General features: G+C 37.0%; 1 protein-coding gene across 3 annotated transcripts in view; it reads right to left on the bottom strand.

The window, feature by feature from the left end:
• LOC133517902 (uncharacterized) overlaps positions 1 to 21886 on the bottom strand; it is an 89317-nt gene that overhangs the window by 11118 nt on the left and 56313 nt on the right. Inside the window, exon 3 of one of the 3 annotated variants that reach the window (XM_061851375.1) lies at positions 11171 to 11769. The exons of 1 other annotated variant lie outside the window; for it this stretch is intronic. The gene's annotated coding sequence lies outside the window, so the exon portion shown is untranslated. Of the gene's footprint in view, positions 1 to 11170; positions 11770 to 11799; positions 12668 to 21886 lie in introns of those variants that run through there. One more of the 3 variants, XM_061851378.1, reaches the window with a different exon arrangement.

Here is a 21886-nt window from a genome sequence, read left to right as displayed (position 1 = left end):
TGCAAATTTGCATGGACACATTATGAATGGAATTCATTCACAAACTGTAGCTTAGCTGTATCTTTTGTAGCTTGGTGTACATAATACAATTGTTATGATTGACCGTGTTAAACTGTGTAGTGAGTAGCCAAAATGTCAACATTGAGGTAAATTGCACGATTACAGTATCAGTACAGTCGGCAACAATAGTAGTGTATGAAACAACAAACAAGGTATAGTCTGCCACACTGGAATACGTTTCCATATAGAGATTAAACTTTACAGTTCGCATTCTAAAGTACCTGTTAAAAATGTATTATTTTAGATAATTTTAGAAACATCTCTTTTTATTAAGGTGTTGGAGAATGGTACTTTTGACGCGTAGTCTGGTCCGTTACTGTACTTTTTAAATGCACATCGTGCATTTACTTTTTTCGTATTCGAAATAAAAAGTAGAGTGTTCAACTCGGGTAAAAGGCATTATATTAGTCTCGGACTATTGGCGCTCTCACTGCATTCAAGCGCCAAACTACCTCGACAGCAATGGGTACCTTTCATCCCTTGGTTAATAATTAAATCTACTATTTCAGCGTTGTAGGGGTGCAGGTCTGACAGGTATGAATCATCCTTAAATATATTACTAATGATTATACAAATATTTTACTATAGCCGTTACCGATAATTTTATCGTCAAAGTTCACAACAGTCTAAGCATCTTGTCGGCTCAAACCAAAGCCTGTCCTACAATGGAGAGGCATCAGTAAACGGCTAAAAAGTCGGTAATCCGTCAGTAAGCGATATGACACGCGAGCCACACCGGGACAATGGAACATTATATCTTCTCGTATAGTCTGCTGCATAGTTTACCACACAGTATAACGCGAAATTAATTTGTTTCACAAACTATAATACAAAATTTTAAATTCAAGGAAGAATGGAACAAAAAATACAATAAAGAGTTTAGGCATACATACATACATACATACATACAAAAGTTTGCAGTATATCACGGTCCATAACTGATCTGTGAAAGCAAATAAGTTACTTATGCAAATTACGGAAAGTTCCCAAAAAGTTGGAAAAGTTGTCGGAATTTCAGGAAAATTTTATAGGAAACCAAGGAAACTTTAATTTTCTGTATGATTATGTATATATAGGTATGAAAACTTTTTCCGATTTTTTTCCATGTGGAAAGTTTGCAGTTTTGGAAACTTTCCGATGGCACATTACCAACTTAATTGAGGACTAAATTTTCCGATATTTTATGTACCATTTTTATATTCGTACATTTTTTTTATATATTTCCGGAAGCCGTTATTATATATTATATGTCGCGAGCCATCACGATTTGAACGCCAGGAGTACGCCAGTTGTCGTTATCATAGGGCTTATACATTATCGTGTACCTACGCTGTCAAAATAACAAGTCAAGTTTCAAGTATTCGTTAGTATAGTATAATTATAAAATGGACAATTTTTTTAAGCCCTGTCTCTTTTCCTTGGGCACTACCCTTGGGCACTAAGGGTGGAGCTACCAAATTTGTTGGTTAAAAAACGTTAATTATTCGTGATTGTCATTATGTGAGCTCCGTAAGCTTCATTTTACTACTTGAAAATATTAATGGCTTTTTGAGATTTGTTAATTTTTGTCGTCGCGTCCTTTTACAAATAAAGCTTTTTTCTTCTTCTAATATTGAGCACAGGTCGGAAGCAGGGATGTAACTTGCTGTAGACTGTACCTACGTCCCGCCCCGGGCACTGCCATCGCACCACAGTTTCGCTACAACTTATTACTGATAGTGCTTAACAAGTGTATGAGAAGAGAATGCGAAAATTGCGAAATTACACAACATTGAAGTTGTTGCAGGTTGACTATTTTTAGCTGCATGTTATTCGCACTTCTCCGAAAGATCTCGCCATTACATGATTCATTCCAAGTCTTAGTACTGAAGTCATTAAGTCCACTGAGCTTGATGTTCATTGACTTGAAGGACTTATAGTTTTTTCATTTCTCATGCTCTGAAAGAGGGTCATTGATGTTCTATGAGGTGTGCAGAAAGTGATACCTTTCTGCACTAGAGCATTTACTTACCACCTTTTTTACGATAAGCAATTGAAATATGGTTTTAAATGAATTTGTTCTACAATTTCCATTCTGATATTTAACTCCCCATTCCATAGATAACGATACGTTTACCTAAATTTTTAATTGAAAGTTGATTAAATTCTTGAGGGGCCAAGAAATAATATAAAAGTTTATACTTAGGCATGTTTTTATTTAAACACATATATTTTACTTTCCTCGTATTCGAAACGAAAAGTAGACTTGGGTGAAAGGTATCATTTCAGCCTCGAACTATTGGACAAACTACAACAACCGAAATGAGTGCCTTTCATCATAACTACAACCATTATACCTAATTCCAAATTATTTATTTGTAATCCTATCCGTAAGGATGTCAGTGTCCAATGTGCTGCAGTAAACTCCGACACACTGTCCACTTGCAGGCAAATACCTACCTACTAGTATTTTAATATTTAATATATGGTCGAAAATAAACTAGTTATACCACGCGTATCGTGTGCCGCAAATAACAACAACTTTTCACGACACGATCTTGTCGTTTCAATTTCGATATAGTCTGTCGATCATTGTACCTGCAGCCACTTTCGATATCCTTTTTTTACGCGTTGCATCGAAAAACGCGTATCATAAAACGGTTTCCCATTATAAAAAGATTAACATCGATTTTCTGGCATAATAACACGATTTCTTCTCATAAGAATGGACACTTTCGGTGAACGGTGGCTGACTAAAGCAATCCTTCATGTACTTTGACAGCGCAAGCTGTGTGCTTGGAAGAACGGCAATCACGCTCGAACGTATCGGACAGACTGTTCTTATCTAATAATTAGAAAAAGTAAAGATTTGGATTATTTTACAGAAAATAGATTCCCGTGAAAAGCTACAAAGTACAAAAACCGTAATTACATGGTACAGCATTGGCACTCGTGTATGTTACTGAAACATCAGCACAAATAAGCATCCTGTCTCATTCTTACACCAGAACTGTAACCCTGAATTTTAGGGTTCAGTAGATATTAGTTTGAATGCAAGAAAGCGTGATTTATTTGCTGGCAGTTCGAAGATCAAATAAGTTTATATTATATAATTATATATATATATTTATTTATGTAATTTATATAATTATGTATCCTTATGTATTTAAGTAGTTTATAATAAATTTATATGTATTAGGACTTTATTTCTTTCATTAACAATTTCTTTTACTTTTAAATGCACCGCCTACAATCTCTCCTGCTTTGCCCTGGTAGAGAATGCCTCATGACATTAAGTTCGCCTTTTGTACATTAAATTTTTCTTTTGTGCAATAATGTTTAAATAAAATAAAAAAAATCGGCCAAGAGCATGTCGGGCCACGCTCAGTGTAGGGTTCCGTAGTTACTCTTCCGTCACAATAAGCTAAACTGGAGCTTAAAGTATAGTAAATTGTTAACCAAGGGATAAAACGGTACCTTTCACCCGAGTTAAACAAATAGGCAAATTTGCATCTTTTTACTATGAAGGGGAAACTTTTTGCGATAACTCAAAAACAGCTAAACTGATCATGTCCGTTATAGTTTTCATTTAATGTCTTTCTTAAGCTCTACTTCCACGATTTTTTTCATATTTTTTGGACCTATGGTTCAAAAGTTAGAGGGGGGGGGACACAATTTTTTTTTCTTTCGGAGCGATTATCTCCGAATATATTCACTTTATCAAAAAATGTTTCTTAAAAACCCCTATTAATTTTGAAAGACCTTTCCAACGATACCCCACACTCTTGGGTTGAAGCGAAAAAACAAATTTCACCCCCACTTTACGTGTAGGGGAGGTACCCTAAAAAAAAATATTTTTTTAGATTTTATTGTACGACTTTGTCGGTTTTATTGATTTATATATCCATGCCAAATTTCAGCTTTCTAGCACTAACGACCACGGAGCAAAGCCTCGGACAGACAGACAGACAGACAGACAGACAGACGGACATGGCGAAACTATAAGGGTTCCTAGTTGACTACGGAACCCTAAAAATAAAAAAGAATGAGACAGCACGATATTTGGAAATATAATTTCTATGATAAATACAATTTCAGTTAACGACACACACTAGTTAACGGTAAGAAAGACTACTTTTGCTTTTATATGTATCAACTATTTTGTATATGCAAAACTTCTACTCGCTCAATTTTCTTTGTATAACAACTTTTAGCAACAAAAACTTGTAGTTATCAGACACAGCAGTACCAGCATGGTTCCATTTTTAACACTTGTCACTATGCCCGTCACTTTCGCACTTACATACTTATTAGAACGTGACAGGCATGGTGACAAATGATAAAGAGCCGACCATCTTAGCCCTACAGACATAGATATATGTTATGTTAATGTTCATGCCAAGTTGTATGTAATCTAAGCATGTCGTTATGAAATAAGAGTGCAACTATGGTTGTGTGGGTTCCATGGGATTTTGTGTGACTCTTAACATCAAGATTCAATGGAGGAAGAATCATGGATACAACATTCAAAAGGATAATATTTATCACATTTACCAGTATTTCTTTCAAACAATTGACGCCGATACATCCACGTAATGCGACGCGGTCCGCGAACCCGGGTGTTATCTTCTTTGTTACACAAATAAAGGGAATAACAATTTTACGTCAACTTTCTGTCAGTTTTCGGTTCCACATAATACGTCATTGAAAGTAACTGTCACTCAAATGTCAAAATATCACTCGCGTGTATGAATTCCGCGGTACATTTCCCTAAACGTCGGCATTTCTGATGTTGTCACAACAACACACATAATAGAATAATTGAATAGGTGTTTACCAGATAATGCGTTTGAAATCTTGTTATTGCCAAAGGAAAAAAAATGTCTGTAACTAAGTAAGCCAACTGCACGAATATGATGGAAGAGTTTTATCGCAATAACGTCTTTGATAAGTAGCATGACATCGAATAACGTCGATGCGAGAGTGTCGGATGTATTGACTTTTAATCTCAGCGATAAGTGAGAAAAAAGCAAATATAACGCCGCCTACATACATTATATATCCTCATATATAGATAGTTCATTGATAACCAAGGGGTGAAAGGCACTCTCACTGCGTTAGAACGCCAAACTATCTCGACAAAATGGTGCCTTTCACCCAAGTTAAACACTCTACTTTTCATTTCCAATACGAGAAAAGTAACAAACGTGTGTATTTAAAATAAATACTAAGCACAAACTTTTATAGTTTTTCCTGAGAATACTTTCAATTAACAATTTAGGTATAAGTATAGTGATTTATGGAATGGGGAGTTAAATATTATAATGGAAATTATACAACAAATTCATTTAATAACAAATTTTAATAGCTTATCGTAATATAAACGAAAAAAAACGTACAGGGAAAGTAAAATGCTCTAGTGCAGAAACGAATAATTTTTTGCACACTATTTAGAACAACAACTAACCACAGCATGAGAAATATAATAGTACATTTCGATGCGAATAGTGAGGAAAGTATGTCATTATCATTACTTCACGAGTACCGAGATATCTTGCCACTTAAATTTATTATTTTTACATTAACAGAAAGTTTTTATGTTGATTACGACTTTTAAAGGAAACTAACATTAACACTCATCAATAAGTAGTCATGAATTGGAACACGTGGAAAAGTAAAAAGCACTAATTCGCGAAATCCAACTTTCCGCACGCTAAACAGCTACGTAAAATAGCACTTTTTGAGCAACTGTATTAAAAAAGTAATTGTTACCACCTATAATGAAACGTCCTAAATGTAATACACAGTATCAACTTACAAAAAATTATAGTGTGTATTAGAAAGCTACTGTCTAAATAAAATAATAAAGGAATAGAAATGATTCAGCTGTTACATATTGGTTACGAGCGGCGGCGTCCGGCAAATTATAGACAAACTCAGGTGGTTATTTTTTCAACGCGCCCGGGTGAGAAATGCATGATTGGGGGCCGGGCCCAGAATGGCCAGATTACAGGCCTCGGCCCGGAGACACGCCACCAGCTCTCGCGCGTAATCATTATTTTGACTACAATAAAGTGTTGGTGAACTAAGTTATTGCCACCCAGCGTGCTTTTATTAGGTATGTCGTGTTAGATTTTGTTTTAGATTACTTTTACTATCTCTTCCAATAGGTATTTAAATTGAAATTAATGAGCAATTTGCACAGGTAGTAAAAAAGTTCTATAAATATATTAGATTTACCTATACTAGAAAGTTATAAGTACTTACTTCATCATTGTACATATATGTAAGTACTTTGCAGTGTTTCGTACGGACTACAGTAGTTACTCATACATATGTTATAGGCGAATTTACTACGTAATGTGTAAAGTAAATGTGGTCTTTTAACTGACTTGTTTCTCTGACTATTCTAAATAATATTATGAGGCCCCATACTTAATTAATATGTATTTAGGTATTCTCTAACAAAATTGTCTACCGTTGTTTTAACACATCGAATATTGCGTTAACATTCATTAACATTTTTATGCAAATTTGAATTTGGATCACAGGTTTAAAATGGGCAAATTAGGAAGGAAATTACAGGGCGGGCGCGCCGATGGCGCGTTGTTCGAGTAACGGCCCGCTGCCGATGCCGTGCCCAACCATGGATAAAACACTCGCAGAGGGATCCTTTCATCTGCTGAGCAGCAACTTACGAATCACGCTGGATAATTGTATTATGACAATGTGCGAAGCAGAGGTTGATTAATTTTCGTCGTTATCATTATTTATTTGATTTAATAATATTCTAATCTTATTGCGTTTATATTGGTCAAAAATAGGATACTCTTAGTTATATTATTTGTAAGAAATGTATGTATTTATAATAAGGACAGAAGTAAGAAAGGAAAGGCATGTGCATCAAAGCAAATGTTGGGAACACACAAATTAAAAATAAACCTCATTTCGTAAAATTGCAATCAAATAAATACAGATCTAATCTGTTTACGGAGCCTAAAGTGTAAAAAGGCTAGTTATAGTATCTAAATACCTACTGTCAATCGTAATCATCGAATAAGTGAACATATAAGTAAACTGCGCAAACGAACTTTGTAAGATGCGAGCCTTCTGGGCTTATTTACTCTATAAGTCTATACTACGGACTGGACCATAACTTAGTCTCATTTTCGAAAGTGTTAAAATTGACTTGAATAAACTATTAACTTTCAACGGATATCCGAGACGATTAAATTTTGATAGGTGGTTATTTATAGATCCGATAAAAAATAGGTAAATAAGCCATTTGGCGTTGCTTTTAATATAAAGCAAAATATATCAATGTTTTAATGGTTCTCCGTTTTAGCAAAAAATTATTGAACTAGAAACCTAGAACAGAAGGCCTTGTCGTAGCTTTTAGCTAATCTAGCAATGTCTGCAACATTACGAGGAAAATAGAGCTTGTGTATTCCCAATAGGAATAAAAATAAATAAACATGTTGTATTTTTATTTATTAAATAGAATTAAGCTCGGCCAGGGCAATTGCAACTACGGGGCAATTTCAACTACGTTATAGCTAGTTATACTCGTACCGTGGGTGAACTCTTTGTTATGACTGGAAAAGTGTGCGATGAAGTGACTTTAGCTCTAGACTCACTTCTGGTATTTCTAGAGTAGGTACTACTGAGAACTTACAATTTAAATAATAAATAAGTAAAGCCGTATTGAAGTATAATATAAATATCGTAAGGTGTATTGAATGCATTTTGCGAATATTTCAGAATTTCATGTAATTCGAATAATCATACATTATTCCAACATAGTGATATTTTATTTTCGGAATACCTCGACAATCTTAAATAGATATTGGGATTTACATGATTCCATCTTACAAAGTATTTGACGCTAACTGTACCTACTTAATTTCAGATGCTGTAACAACGATTATTTTTACCCCTTTTTTAACCAAGCACAGCATAGGCTTACCCTACACTTAATAATCATTTCATTGGCTATTTGTCACCAGTGTATTAGTGGAAACAAATGAACAGGTATGCGAGGCGGCATCGGCAGCAGCAGATTACAAGGCCCGCGCGTAATAAGGCCCGTCGCCTCCACCCTATATTCAACTTAATGCTCTCGCAATTTCACTCAACATAATGAACACAATAAAAAAACACGTTTTCGGCAGATCCTGAGGGATCTGGGTGTATTAGCGAGTTGTGCCGGCGGTTGAACTAGAGCTTTCAAGACTGCGAAGGTGGCGTTTTTGTAAACATACGGTTTACGGTCAAAGGCTCTAGAATAGGCGAGAGATGACTTTGTTGATATAAAAAATCTATTTCATGGGATAAATACAAACGGAAGTGTTTTTGACGAAACGAAAGCGGAGAGCAAGCGATGAGTCTCATGGTTTCGTATGTCTGTTAGGGTGTTCTCCTCTACCTCAGGTAAGTAGTATTTTTATGTGATTATATAATGATATTTTTGTCTTTATACATTTTAAAAAATGTCGGAGCCTTACGTTTAATTAGTTTAAGCTATGAAAAGACAGACTTGTTAATAAAATGAATTAAAAAGAGACTTGCGTTTTCTTTATAAGTCACAAGGTTTCATACGAGTAAAACTATAAGGTTCATAAATCATATAGTCATCTCTAGCTGACGTAAATTTGGAGTGTATGATTTCTACATTTACGTCCTCCATTGCGGCCTACATAGTAATTGATAAAACTTAAAAAAAATGCTTTTGGTCTGCCATCATAATTATTATAAATCTATGAACTTATTCTATATACCATATTTTAATTAAACTAATTTCAAATTTAATTGACGTAATGGGTCCGGGATCCGGTTCCTGCCACTTGAAGGGATAAATACAGTTCAACTTATGTTTATACATAAAGACGTGACAAAGTGTCGATGCGTTAAAGGTACTTATACCTATAGTTAACTACCGAACTACCTGCCTAGGTATTAGGGAAATATTTGACATTTTACAATTTGATATTTCAACCAATGTTTAGACCTTACCCTACTAAACCATAAATAAGTTATTAAATGATATTTACTCATCAACCTTGCCTACTGGAAATATAAGATGCACACTTGCATTAGTTTTGTCAACTTTAAGCCAAAAAACATATAAAACCAATATTGGGACCAGTCCCATGCGGCGCGCTTGTCCCAGCCTCCGTATTGATCCCGAGATGAGCGTACTCCCATTGATCTTGCCAAATTGTTCCAAGAACCTCAGTGTTTTTTTATATATTGCAAACTAAGTAGGCAATAAGAAATGAATCAATATCAAATTCATTGATATTCAAAGATTCGTGGAAGAGCAATGTCAAACGATAACTGATTGAGCGTATATGTATAATGTATAAATAATAAATAAATAAATAAATATTATAGGACATTATTACACAAATTGACTAAGTCCCACAGTAAGCTCAATAAGGCTTGTGTTGTAGGTACCTAGACAACGATATATATAATATATAATTATAAATCACCCATGACTGAGAAACAAATATCCGTGTTCATCACACAAATATATGCTCTTACCAGGATTTGAACCCGGGACCATCAGCTTCATAGGCAGGGTCACTACCCACTAGGCCAGACCGGTCGTCAGTATGTTTTATAACAAACCTTAATTAGCTTCTTCAGCAAAGTAACAAGAGCACCTAAATATTAATGTTTTAATTAAGTTCATTGGTTTTACAAGCAGAGCAAAACATGCCCCTTCTGTTACTGACAGTTCACTACATATTTAGCTTAACATTTTATTTCGCAATTATCCGTCCGTATTTTCCAACGCTACTATGGTTTGCGCTGTTTTTGTTTTTAACCCCTGGCATAAAAAGAGGGGTATATGTTTGACGCCAATGTCTGTCTGTCTGAGTGCCTGTCTTTGGAATCGTAGCTCTTCAACGGATGGACCGAATTCGATGACTTCTTTTACGTGAAAGACAGTACCCTTGCATCTTAGCTATGTTTTATAGAAATCGATCCAGCAGTTTGAAGAGTATCAGGGTGCTTAGCCAGCTTGCCAATCGTTAACGCTCCGTAGCTTAGCGTAGGCATCACTATAATACTATTCCACATCAGTGCTACAGTGCCAGTTGCGTTTCGTTCGCTATGGAGTTTTAACGATTGGCCCGTTGGCTTCGCAAATTGATATTTTTGGGATATAGCGTTAGCGTAGTATTTTTTTTAGTTTAATTGTTATATGTATTTTTACACACTTTTCAGCTGCAGCGTGAAATCATGTATAGTTGTATCATAAGCATGCATTGTCCCTTGGCTTGGATGATACGATTAATGATTGTATGGGAGACGCTAATATACGACACTTTTAATAGTTGTATTGTATTCGAAACTTCATTACAGTCAAAACCTTGTAAGCTAGATAAACTCACAAAACGTGAGGCTGAGTCGTCCTAGTTTGTGTTGCGATAGGCGGGCATCAGATAGCAGTGTGCAGTGGAATATGACGACAGTTTGCAGCCCGAGCACAGCCTGATAAGCGAGCGTCGCAAACCGAAACTATTGACATAACATTGTGTGAACCCTAGTATAAATTAAACTCGGGACTCGTAATGACTGCGAGTATAAGAGAACTCAGTTATTATGGTTATCTGAAGCGAACGCAAGGTCAGTGAAGTAAGTAACATCCATCTATTTCTCAACTTTTTTGTCTCGGCGGTAAAGTTCCTGTTACAGTATAACATGTGATTGGGAACACATACATGTGTGTAATGCGAGTTCACATTATTTTGGTTCGACAAAAGGATAATGCTGGCTTGGTAGAAACAATAATAGTCCGGGATTTAAATATGTATATTTATAATATAATACCCGTAAGTATATATGTACTTACATTTACGGCAATGCCCGGTCCTACGCCTCTTGGTATCATGGGCATCTACCGTAACAATGGTTGACATCTTCTGCGAATATTGTGTGTGGTTGAACATGACATTTTTTTTCTGGTAGGCTACATTTTTACCGACTTGCTTACAACAAGATATTAGAAAGAAGCTAAAGCTTTAAGCTAAGTTTTGGACTGACTCTAACTTTAGGGGCTTGCCATGCTATATACTTAGTTGTTGAGACTTGAGCAGGGACAGTAAGTAAAACAAAGAGGTTGGATTCATACAACTTTGGTTGAATTCATACAATTTTATTAACTGTCAAGTACTATGTAAAAACATTTTCACTAATAAAAAGAGAAAGATATTTTTTTGAATTGATGTCCTATAATACGTAACAGAGCCCTTTCGTAAGTTTATCTGATGAAGGTGATTGAATCTTAATAGCATTTCGCCGGCTACATTTTAGACACATGAATTTCAGTTTCATTTCTATTAATTTTCTTTGTAAACATAAAATATCCAGCCACTCAAGCAAGCAATAGCATTATAAGCATTTTCCCAGATGTCTGCGCTGTACCATACCTAGAGGATACATTTTATTCGGTTAAGCATAGAAGAGGGTCTGTGCATTTTCTCGACGAATACTCGCTGTAAAGCAGGCTTAGCGCCGATAACCGAGAACTGGGCAACGCAGAGCAGCAGCGGGCAGTGGGCAGTGGGCAGCATGTAGTAGGCAGTAGGGAGGCAGGAGCGCGCCCATCCGATACCGGCTAATACGACGACAATTCGCAGCATCCCGCTTTGTATCCGGCCCTCGCAATCCTATCTTTTATTTTTCTATCGATTGCGCACTTTTAAGAACCCGTGTTATCTGGAAAAATAAAAGAATGGTTTGTTTTTATTCACAGCCGCAGCGTTTCCTACATATTGATAGGTATGAGATGAGATATGCTAAATTGCCTTGCTGATAGTGTAAAAACGAAACCTTATTAAGATTTAATGCATAACGACATCAATGTGTAGGAAAGATGTAGAGAATGATACATATGCATTAACTAGACATGACGATGTCCCTCTGAAAATTAACCTACTTTTAACCCTTCGCTATCAGATATCTGATAAACTTCATTAAGAAACGAGCTAATGACCAAATAATAATCGCTGTTACAGCTCTTGATGTAGATATTCGAGAGAGATTACCTTAATCTATTAACTGTTAACGTCAGAAACTCAGACGGCAATTTACGGAACTTCCAGAAATCACATTAAACGACAACATCAAACAATAATTTTTGAAAAAGCAATTATCATTATACAGATAGGAGGGTCGGGGGCGATCGCATTAACATCATAAAAGGGGCGAAGTTTGTCTGCGCCCCCGGGACACCCGTCGGCGAGGAGACAGTTACATATTACGCAATAAAGAGCTGTTCTCGCGAAAGGAAGTGTGAAAATGAACAACATCAAGGGGTTATCTTGAATTACTCACTAAAAACTTATTGCCTGAGCGTCGGCGGGCGTCGCGGGGGTGCGGAGGAGTAGCGGGCGGGGGTGGATTTGCCGCGAACAGATAAGGGCGCGCTATTGGGATCGCGCCGTTCTCATCCAATTACACGGTCGAGCGAGCGCGGCGTGGAGCAGATAAAAACGACGCCTCCGGCCGTCGGCTTGTCGCGCGGCTAACGGCTAGCCTCGCGTCACGCTGTCTTCGGCGTTACATGCTACCTCGCCATCCCCAACCTACACCACCCTAGATACAACTGACTGCACTGAAAACACAACGGGATGACTATTAAACCAACAATATATTGCAATGCCGACGCAACATTGATGATTCGTTGTTCGATACTAGATTTTTTATACTACGTCGTTGGCAAACAAGCATACGGCCCGCCTTATGATAAGCAGTCACTGTAGCCTATGGACGCCTACGTAGCTGGATGTACATGTAGTGAATAAATCTCAACAATTTCAAATTCAAGCGTAACAATTTTCCTATAAGATTTTATGAAAAGGGCGCCAGCTCTAATAAATCAACCTGTAGGTAGTAATATTAGGTATCAATCATTTTATGTAATCATTCAATACAGCGTAGGCACACACACTTAGCAGAAGACAATCTCGAGGAAGCAATCTAAGTCGGCGCGCTGAGGGAATTGCCGGCCGCGCCGTGAGGGCCGCGTCTAGATTCAATTTCCACCAACCATCGCCACGGGAGCGCATCTCACAGTCATGCTAGCAAGCACACGTTCATTCCGTAAAAACACTCCAAAATTAAATACAAACAAGTACATGTACAGAAAGAATAGGGGCGCGAATCAATTAGATTTGTTATCATTTCTTTTGTCTGCCAAAAGACTTCGCCACCGCAATTTGAACTACGGCTTCCCGAGTACTATAATTCCCGTCTTAGGCTTAATAGCACCGTAACCTAATAAATAACAGTGACATTTGTTTTCGGTACTAAGCCCCACCCTCTGTCACAACAGAACCCAATCCGACAGCGTGGCCGCCGCCGCCGTATGTAAATAGTTTACCGAAAGTCGCCGCTCGTCCATCACGCGTTGTCACATAAATTATGCCGCGGCGAATCCGCGGTCGAATCATTGTTTGACTTTTATCTTATTACGTACATCTCCCGATTTTGTTCGCGTCATATTTCTTGTGACTTATCGGCCTTTATCTATCGTTTTGTGGCGAGTAGCGCTATCGATCACTCGATCCCCGGAGCGGGCCGACAAATTCGTCTCCGAATATTTTTAGTGGATTAGGCGAACCGTCTGTGTCGGTGAGCGGCGGGTCACCGCGATGACTAATGCGTCCCCGAGATTATGTGGAGCGCGAGTTGTCGCTTATCAGATGGCTGCACTGAGGTCCAGCGACAACTCAAGCCTCCTATCGGCAGCGCACCCGCGCGGTGGCGGCGGGCGCCCGCCGCGCGCGCACTATATATCGCCACCGTCTGCTCCCTCGTGACTAATGATTCGTCTTCTGAAATATCTTAGAATTATTCTTCATCGGTCGTGGCAATAAATTAAGTCACGCACTTGACTCTTAAGGAATGACGATTCATTTCATATTTAAATACACATGCCTCGATCACGACTTGCACTTATTCACTTCAGATGTATCAAGGCGATTCGATGGGTACTTTTAGCTTGGTATACTCGTACATAAGGTGTCGTTGGTTGCAATGACGTCAGTTAATCCTAAATGACAAATAATGCCCGGCAGCGGGAACAGTAGTCGCAGCACGAGCCGTATCTCGATCTGTCGTCCGCGACACCCGACACCTCGGTGGCATTCCCTGGTTCCGCCTTAAATTAATGAAAACATCCATCCATAAAGACCCATACGCCTCTGCGTTCTTATGAATGAAATTCCAACCCGAGCTCGAATCCTTTTTTATGATAACCATAAATTAAACGACCAATTTCCAGCGAGTGTCACAGCACGGATAAAGGAATCATTTTTATAATATCCTCAGCGCTTAACAAGGGTACAAATAATGCCCACGCATATTCACGCGGCTATAAGTTGGGATCAGGAGCGGCCACTGACTGCTAAACTGTTAATATAAATAATGAACTGTGTTATGGGCTGGCTGGTAGCTGCAGGACAGCGTTAACTAACAGCCGTTTTGTTGGCGGACTCGTAAGTTAGGATTGTCGAGCGCCGGTGCCGGTGGTCAGTACGAGAGAAGGCTCCACGCACAAAATAAATTAGCACAACATTTTATAAAATATACACTTTCCTTTCCATACTATTAAATATAAACACTAGGTAACTTTTTTAAGTTATTTATTTTGGAAACTATCAAATACAAAAGTAACTATTAGATATACACAACTAAGAAAGTACCTAAGTATCAACCTTAGTTGCATTATACAATAGTACCTGGGCGACCGAGCTTTGCTCGGTTATAATTATAAAAATTAAAAAATAAACTTGAACATATTTAAAAAAAAACAAAAGTTAGTCTCCGGGCGAGATTCGAACCCGTGACACTCGTTTAGCAGTCCGCGTTATAACCCGCTGGACCAGACGGACAGTGGCCGGTAACACGAAATTAGCGACTATATTCTGCGTCGAAAGAAAAACGCATGAAAACTCGAAAACACGCGTTTTCCCAAACATAAGACAAATCTAGATCGATTGTTTACCCCCAAAAACCCCCATATACTAAATTTCAGCAAAATCGTTAGAGCCGTTTCCGAGATCCCGGAAATATATATACAAGAATTGCTCGTTTAAAGGTATAAGAAAATAATGACAGTTACACTGCTATGGAAAAATTAAGCTCCGAGCTCCGCCTAGATTTTATAAAGTTAACATTCTGACAGGATTTTATAAAGTTAACATGCTGTCAAAAAATTGTTAAGGCCAATAAAAGAGGTTAAAATTCCTTAGAGTTAACCTCTACAAACAAACCATAACAAACCTAGGGATTGCAATCCGGTCCGGCGGATCCGGTAATCCGGCCGGATCCGGCACTTTTCAAGAGCTACCGGATCCGGTAAAAATTACCGGATCCGGACCGGATCCGGTAAAATAAAAAAACGCTTAAATACAGCACGCGCTGTGCATTTTAGATGAGAAAAAGGCGACGGGTGAGAAGTATGAAGTTAAACATAACAAAAAAAGAATGAAAAGTTTGAATTTAGTAAGATATTTATATATATATATATTATGACGATAAATGGGAACAGAAGAGGATTTCTTCTTCTTTCGTGTTGGTGGCATGATATGACGATTACATAAATACTGTAATAGAAGGAAAAATTAAAGGATGCAGATGCCATGGAAGGCATTTGTAATTTATGCTAAAGAGAAAGTTAATGTTGTGTCATAATGTTGTGATAGGAGATTTATAATAGTAAACAAATGAGCAGGATTAAGTCGGCCGTACTCTACCGACTAGAGTTGGACTCATCAATATTTAGTTTACTCCGATTATACATATATATATAATTAAAATACAATATTGATTCTTTACAATCTCATTCAATCTTATGCGATTTCCTTTATCTCCTGGCACATGCTACTCTACGTGTAGCCAGTTCTTTATTTCATCCAAGTAACTTTTCTTAGGGAGTCCCTTTCCGCGATGGTTTTCAATCTTATACTCTATTATTTTTCGCATGAGATCGTCGTGTCGTGTTTTGTTCCCTATAATTTGACCAATATACTTTCCTGTAAATTAAAAAAAGTTCATTTTTTTTTATCATAGAGTCTGCCACATTCTCGGACAAAAAATTAAAGCAAGATGATACTGGAGCACATTTAATATCATTTTGGTTAAAAGTAAAATATCTTCCTTTCTTACTAGAATGGATGTCAACGTTACAAAGAATTCAATCAAAGAACAGTAACAAAAACATGTCCTTTCAAGGAGTTAAAATTCCCACCCCACATCCCATCATCGGGCTTGGAAACTAATGAAATTTATAATTGTAATCGAAAATTTGAGCACTTCTGAATGGTTAAATATAATAAATGACCGATTTCATATTTTGTTATTAAACTGATATAGACATTGTAACACTTTTTAGTCTTTTTACTACCAAGTTCTATTTTATTGTTAAGAAGTTATTTCTTAACTTCAAATTATAGATTTAGGAATACGTTTTACTCAAAAAACTAGAAAAATATGACATTTAATTAACTTCAATATCCCTATACCAAACCGGATCCGGCCGGAATATGGCCAAAATCCTTTGGATTGAAAATCAATCCGGTTTGCAATCCCTATAACAAACCATATATAGGTAGTACCTAACTAATAATCTAATTATGGTTTTCTTTTTCTTCTAACTAGTTCTATCTAGGTCTTTACAAACAAATTAGTCGTTCTTGTAGGTACTTCATTTTAGGATATTTCCTAATAAATCCATTTATTATAAAAATATTAACATATTAAAAGATAAAATAGGATCATTTTATTAAAGATTGTACCTATATTTTTACGTTACGTCCTATTGCTAAATGAGCGGAAACTGCTAAAAATACCCATATGCAGATTATTTTATTGCGAAGTTATTTTTTATTTGGGCAGTATACAATTCTCGAAGATGGCTTAATAGTGCGATTTTTTTATTTGCAGTCCTTCGCAGTGAGAGGTCCGGTTCTGTTTGTCGAATACTTGTAAATTAATAAAACAGCGTCGTTAAGTTTTCTGTTATAAAACAGTTACTATAACTACATACGTACCTGTATATGCTTTGTACCTACGTTGAATATTTTATGACAAATCTGGTAGCCGAGCGGTATGGCTTTCAAACCGGAAGTATTAGGTATCATGTTTGTTTCCTGATATTTCGAGTAGTATAGTAACCATGGGTACGCAGAAAACGGCTTTCCGCTAAAGGAAAACATTAAACATCGTAAAGAAACCTGCATAGGTACATCTACGAAGAAACAATTGTGTGAAGGCCCTAATCCACTTTCGGCTAGTGTGAGGACTTTAGCTCAAAACTCTTTCATACAATAAAATGTAGCATTTGCCGAGCAGTGGTATATACGAATCACGTGATGTAGCAGTCTACGCAGGGGCGAATTAGGGGCTACCCAAGCTACAATTTTCTCAATGACATAGGGTTACTAATCGTATCCACATAATATACGAAAAAAAATTACGTTCTGATGGTTGAAAAATACAAAAACCTTTTTTAAGCTCCACCCTGTACCATCATTAACCTGACCATTCGTAAACCTGATAAACCCCCCGATAAGGGAGCCGCTGTTAGTGTAGTATGTTATGTGTGATAGTTGAGAAGTGGTCAATATTTTTGTAACTCAACAAATCTCCTTAAATCTCCAACAATCTACAACAATGTATGTAGTTTAGCGCAGTGTCTTACACGCAGCCATCCACTGCTCCGCCCACGCGACACACCATACGAGAAACAAAGGCTCATATTGCCATTGCCTACTTTGATAAGGAACCAGTATAAATGCGAGCTCAACATCCGTAATTATTAAGTGCACTCAGGGATCACAGGTTAACCTGGTGTTTGCGATAGGAGCCAGGATTTACTACCCGTTGGTATGACTTATGTGGCTCGGTGCCCTTTGAGGCTTTAGCTTACTTGCATTACGAGTGAAACATATGCGTGTCACGAAGAAAACCCAGAGAATTCGCTAGAAATCATGAGGACCACACGGCACGACACTAAAATGTTCACTTCTACTGCTAAGGACAAATAAGTTATTCGTTTTGTCTTATCCTTTTGGTTTAGTTTTAGTGAACCTTGTAATCTTCTCGTTTAATGTCAGAGAAGATCTAATGGACTAAATGTCAATTATTATGACCAAGTTCTTCCACGTCGTTAACTGATACAGTGGTTAAGAGATGTGATGAGTGATGAAGAATTGAAGATGTATAATGTAACCTCGTGAAAGGCTGTGGTGTGAAGGCTGCCCTCCGTTGGTGGGTTGAGGGACGGTAGCCACCCAAGCACGAATAAAAAAATATGTTTTCAGTAAAACCTTCACGACTGAGGTTTATTCACTTATTAAATTTTAGTTTGCGATTTTATTAAAGTAGGCAAATAAATACTATCATTTTCTATACTTTTGAATGTGGAGAAGGTATTAAATAGTATTAGTTTGTTCTGAAATATAATTGCTACGTAAATGAGAACGTCAAATAAGTAATTATTAAAAAAATAATAACTCTTACCCCTCTGAATTCTTCACATAGCATGTGGGTGGATTTTATAAAAATTACGTACGTAATACATACTTATCAATTTGAATGCAAGTAAACATTGTCAATGATAAATCACTCTAAAGGCTCTAAAGAGTCGCGATGCGACAGGGATGGTTTCAAGAAGGGGAGAAGGAAACCAGCTCGGCAGAACCAATGAGGTACCACGACCACTGGACACAACCATTTGCTGCGACCTGCAACCTGCAACACCGACGATGCTACTGTATGTGGCCCTTACCATTACCTTGGGAAAGTCGATGACATCGTAAAGTATGTACCAGTGAAGCCCGGATTCGTCATGAGGGTCGCGAAGTTGGAATCTCGACACAATAAGAATTTTAATACTTTTGTGGTGAGCGTTCCAACTGAACGTGTAGCGACCTTCACCAAGGAGGAGTTTTGGCCGAAGGGCCAAGCAGAAGTTTCCGCGGCTGGCTCCCTGACACTGCGGAGTTGCGTAACTCATCGCACCCATAATGTATTTTTACAAGCTTTTATTTAACTTGCCCTGTAGGGCTACGGCTACGATGGTCGGTTTTTATTATCTGTCACCATGCCTGTCACGTTCTAACAAGTATGTAAATGCGAAAGAGACGCATGACATGACAAGTGATAAAAATGCGACCATTACACCGCCACTGATGTTATTTTGTTTCGTTGGTGTCAAATTTAGAAGCTAATTTGATCCACTTTCCAATTTGGGATTGAGTTAAAAATTTGCATACATGTGTGTCGGGTGACAATACAATATTATGGTACAATCGAGCTGATCTAATGATGGAGACAGAAGGTGGCCATAGTAACTCGATGATGAAACAACGCAACCTAATTGTGTTTGGTATTTTTAAAATTGTCAAAATGAGTATTACTTGCCCGCGGTAAGAAAAGTACAGTAAGCAACAAAAGCTTGTACCAAAGTTTTAATTTTTACCAATAACTTATTTAGTGCTAAATTTATTTTCATAATAGTTATCAAGGCTAGTTTAAAAGTACCTATTATTATTGGAAATTAGTTGCCTGAAATAAATATTTCCATTCATTCATTCAAACGGTGTTTCTGAAACATACCAGATGTGTATTTTTTATGTTATAGTGAAACATTTTAGCTTTAAATCTAAAACTACTGAAAGGATTCTTAACGTTAGTCAGATGTATTTTTGTGTAGTTTGTGCGGAAAGAGAAGAGTCGTGGAATATGAAAGCAATACATTTTCTAAGACACTTCTCTTTTCGCACAGATTCTAAGGGATTATGAAAAGTTCATATCCTGGGCTTGAGTAAGGAATTCAACAAAAATATATGCACGAAGAAATACCTAACTATATATAAACGTAGAGCGTAATGTTATGTTTTTAAGAAGGCTGTGCAAGTTACGCAATGTTTCCAATATGCCCTTGTTACTCGTACATAACCGAGTTACATTACCAGCAATGTACAAGGAAAAAATATTCTTCGCACAAAACCGGGTAATGTATTAAGAAATCTTTTTTCTTTGGTTTTGATTGGTTGAAATGGTTTTGTACACGGAATAAAGATTTCTTTTAGCAAAACCAAGTAATGTAAGAAGAATATTTACATCCTCGTACAAAACTGGAAATGTTATCGGTAATGTGCAAAGAAAAAATATTTCTTAATACATTACCCGGTTTTGTGCGAAGAATATTTTTTCCTTGTACATTGCTGGTAATGTAACTCGGTTATGTACGAGTAACAAGGGGACCTGTGCTTATTTTTAAAATATTTAGGATAAAAAAATGGCAACTGCATTATATTGATTAAAACTTTTATACTTCAGAATGAAATCATATTTTAGAATGAAATCATTGATTTAGCATTAGAATCTGAACCTCCGAAAACTGAACAGCTCTTAGGCTGGTCAACGTCACCGTTTGGTGCTCGTTCGATACTAAAGTGTCCATGTAAATGATTAAGTGTTAAGTTACGATGTCCGCAGGCGCGCGCAGCAGGCCCCGGCCCATTCAATATTATATTACTTTACCACACCACACCTCGCATCGACAAGCGAAGATGTTATCGCTCCGGAATGTTATAAAATTGAATATTTCCCATATATTACCTAATACGCTTACCCCTGCAGCGTCTATGCGTCTTCCGCACACTCCACGTCTGTCCTCTACACACAAATATAACGTTTTACGATACATTTTATAACGAATAGAGATGTTATTTAGTTTCGTCGTCAACATTACCACGAATATTTTAAAGTTCCGTTTCATTGAAATATCATGTTCCTACAAATTTGAATTATTGTAGCTATGCTTTCTTACCTTTGTTATCTAAGTAATAATTGCCATTAAGAATGTGAGAAAGATACTCTATCAAGTATGGTTTACCTAAATAGCAATTCACAAATGCCTTAAAATTTAAAAGATATCTCAAGCCCAGTGCTTACCTAAATAGCAATTTACAAATGCCTTAAAATGTAAGAGATATCTCAAATCGCATGCAGGTGAAATAAAAATCAAGCCAGTGAATTGATATAGGTACTTTTAGAAAATTATTTAATTGGACATTATGATCACCAAAATCGTTTCTCGAAGCATAAGCAAAACAGGTCTAAAATGTACGAGATGGCCTGTCAAATGTCTTTGGAAGTATTGAATTCACAAAAAAAATTGTGATTGAGTAAATCATTTGATTATAGCAGTAGGTATATTCCAACTATTCCAAGATATAACCACACCCACCGTATCTCCCTGAATATATCTTTTCGTATCGTCCAGTCCACTAACCTTACACTTTGGCACATTCAGGCGACCGCTAGCGGCCGTTATGAAGCTCAAAGGCGGTTATGTTTTTTTCATTCGTTAGTCTGCCTCTTTCGCACTCATAAAATGTTAATGTACCTAAGTGATGGCTTCCCTGTTACACTGTTCAAGCCTTCCAGAAGTATCTTTAAGGATAATTTTAGATCTGTGTGGCCTATAAATATATATGCTCAAGCAAAGATACATAATTATAATAAGTACTTACCTACAGTCCTTACAGATATTTAGTTAACTACAGTTACTACAATTACCAGTCATTCAGCAACTAAACGTATATAATTAATTAAGAGTTTTATGTGCCTAATTCGCCAGTATTCGTGACACAGTCGTTAGTGTAATGTATACAAAATAATAGTTCGCTTAACATCCTATTTAGGTAGACAAATGAGCCGTTCGTTTATCCATTGCCGAAGCAATCAGCCCACATAAACACACAGCCAAGACATAAACAACGCAACGTATCGCAGTTGACGCCCGGAGTGACACCAC

This window comes from Cydia pomonella, chromosome 5 (assembly GCF_033807575.1).
Source record: "Cydia pomonella isolate Wapato2018A chromosome 5, ilCydPomo1, whole genome shotgun sequence".
Taxonomy (NCBI): domain Eukaryota; kingdom Metazoa; phylum Arthropoda; class Insecta; order Lepidoptera; family Tortricidae; genus Cydia; species Cydia pomonella.
This window is presented reverse-complemented; position numbering and strand designations above follow the sequence as displayed.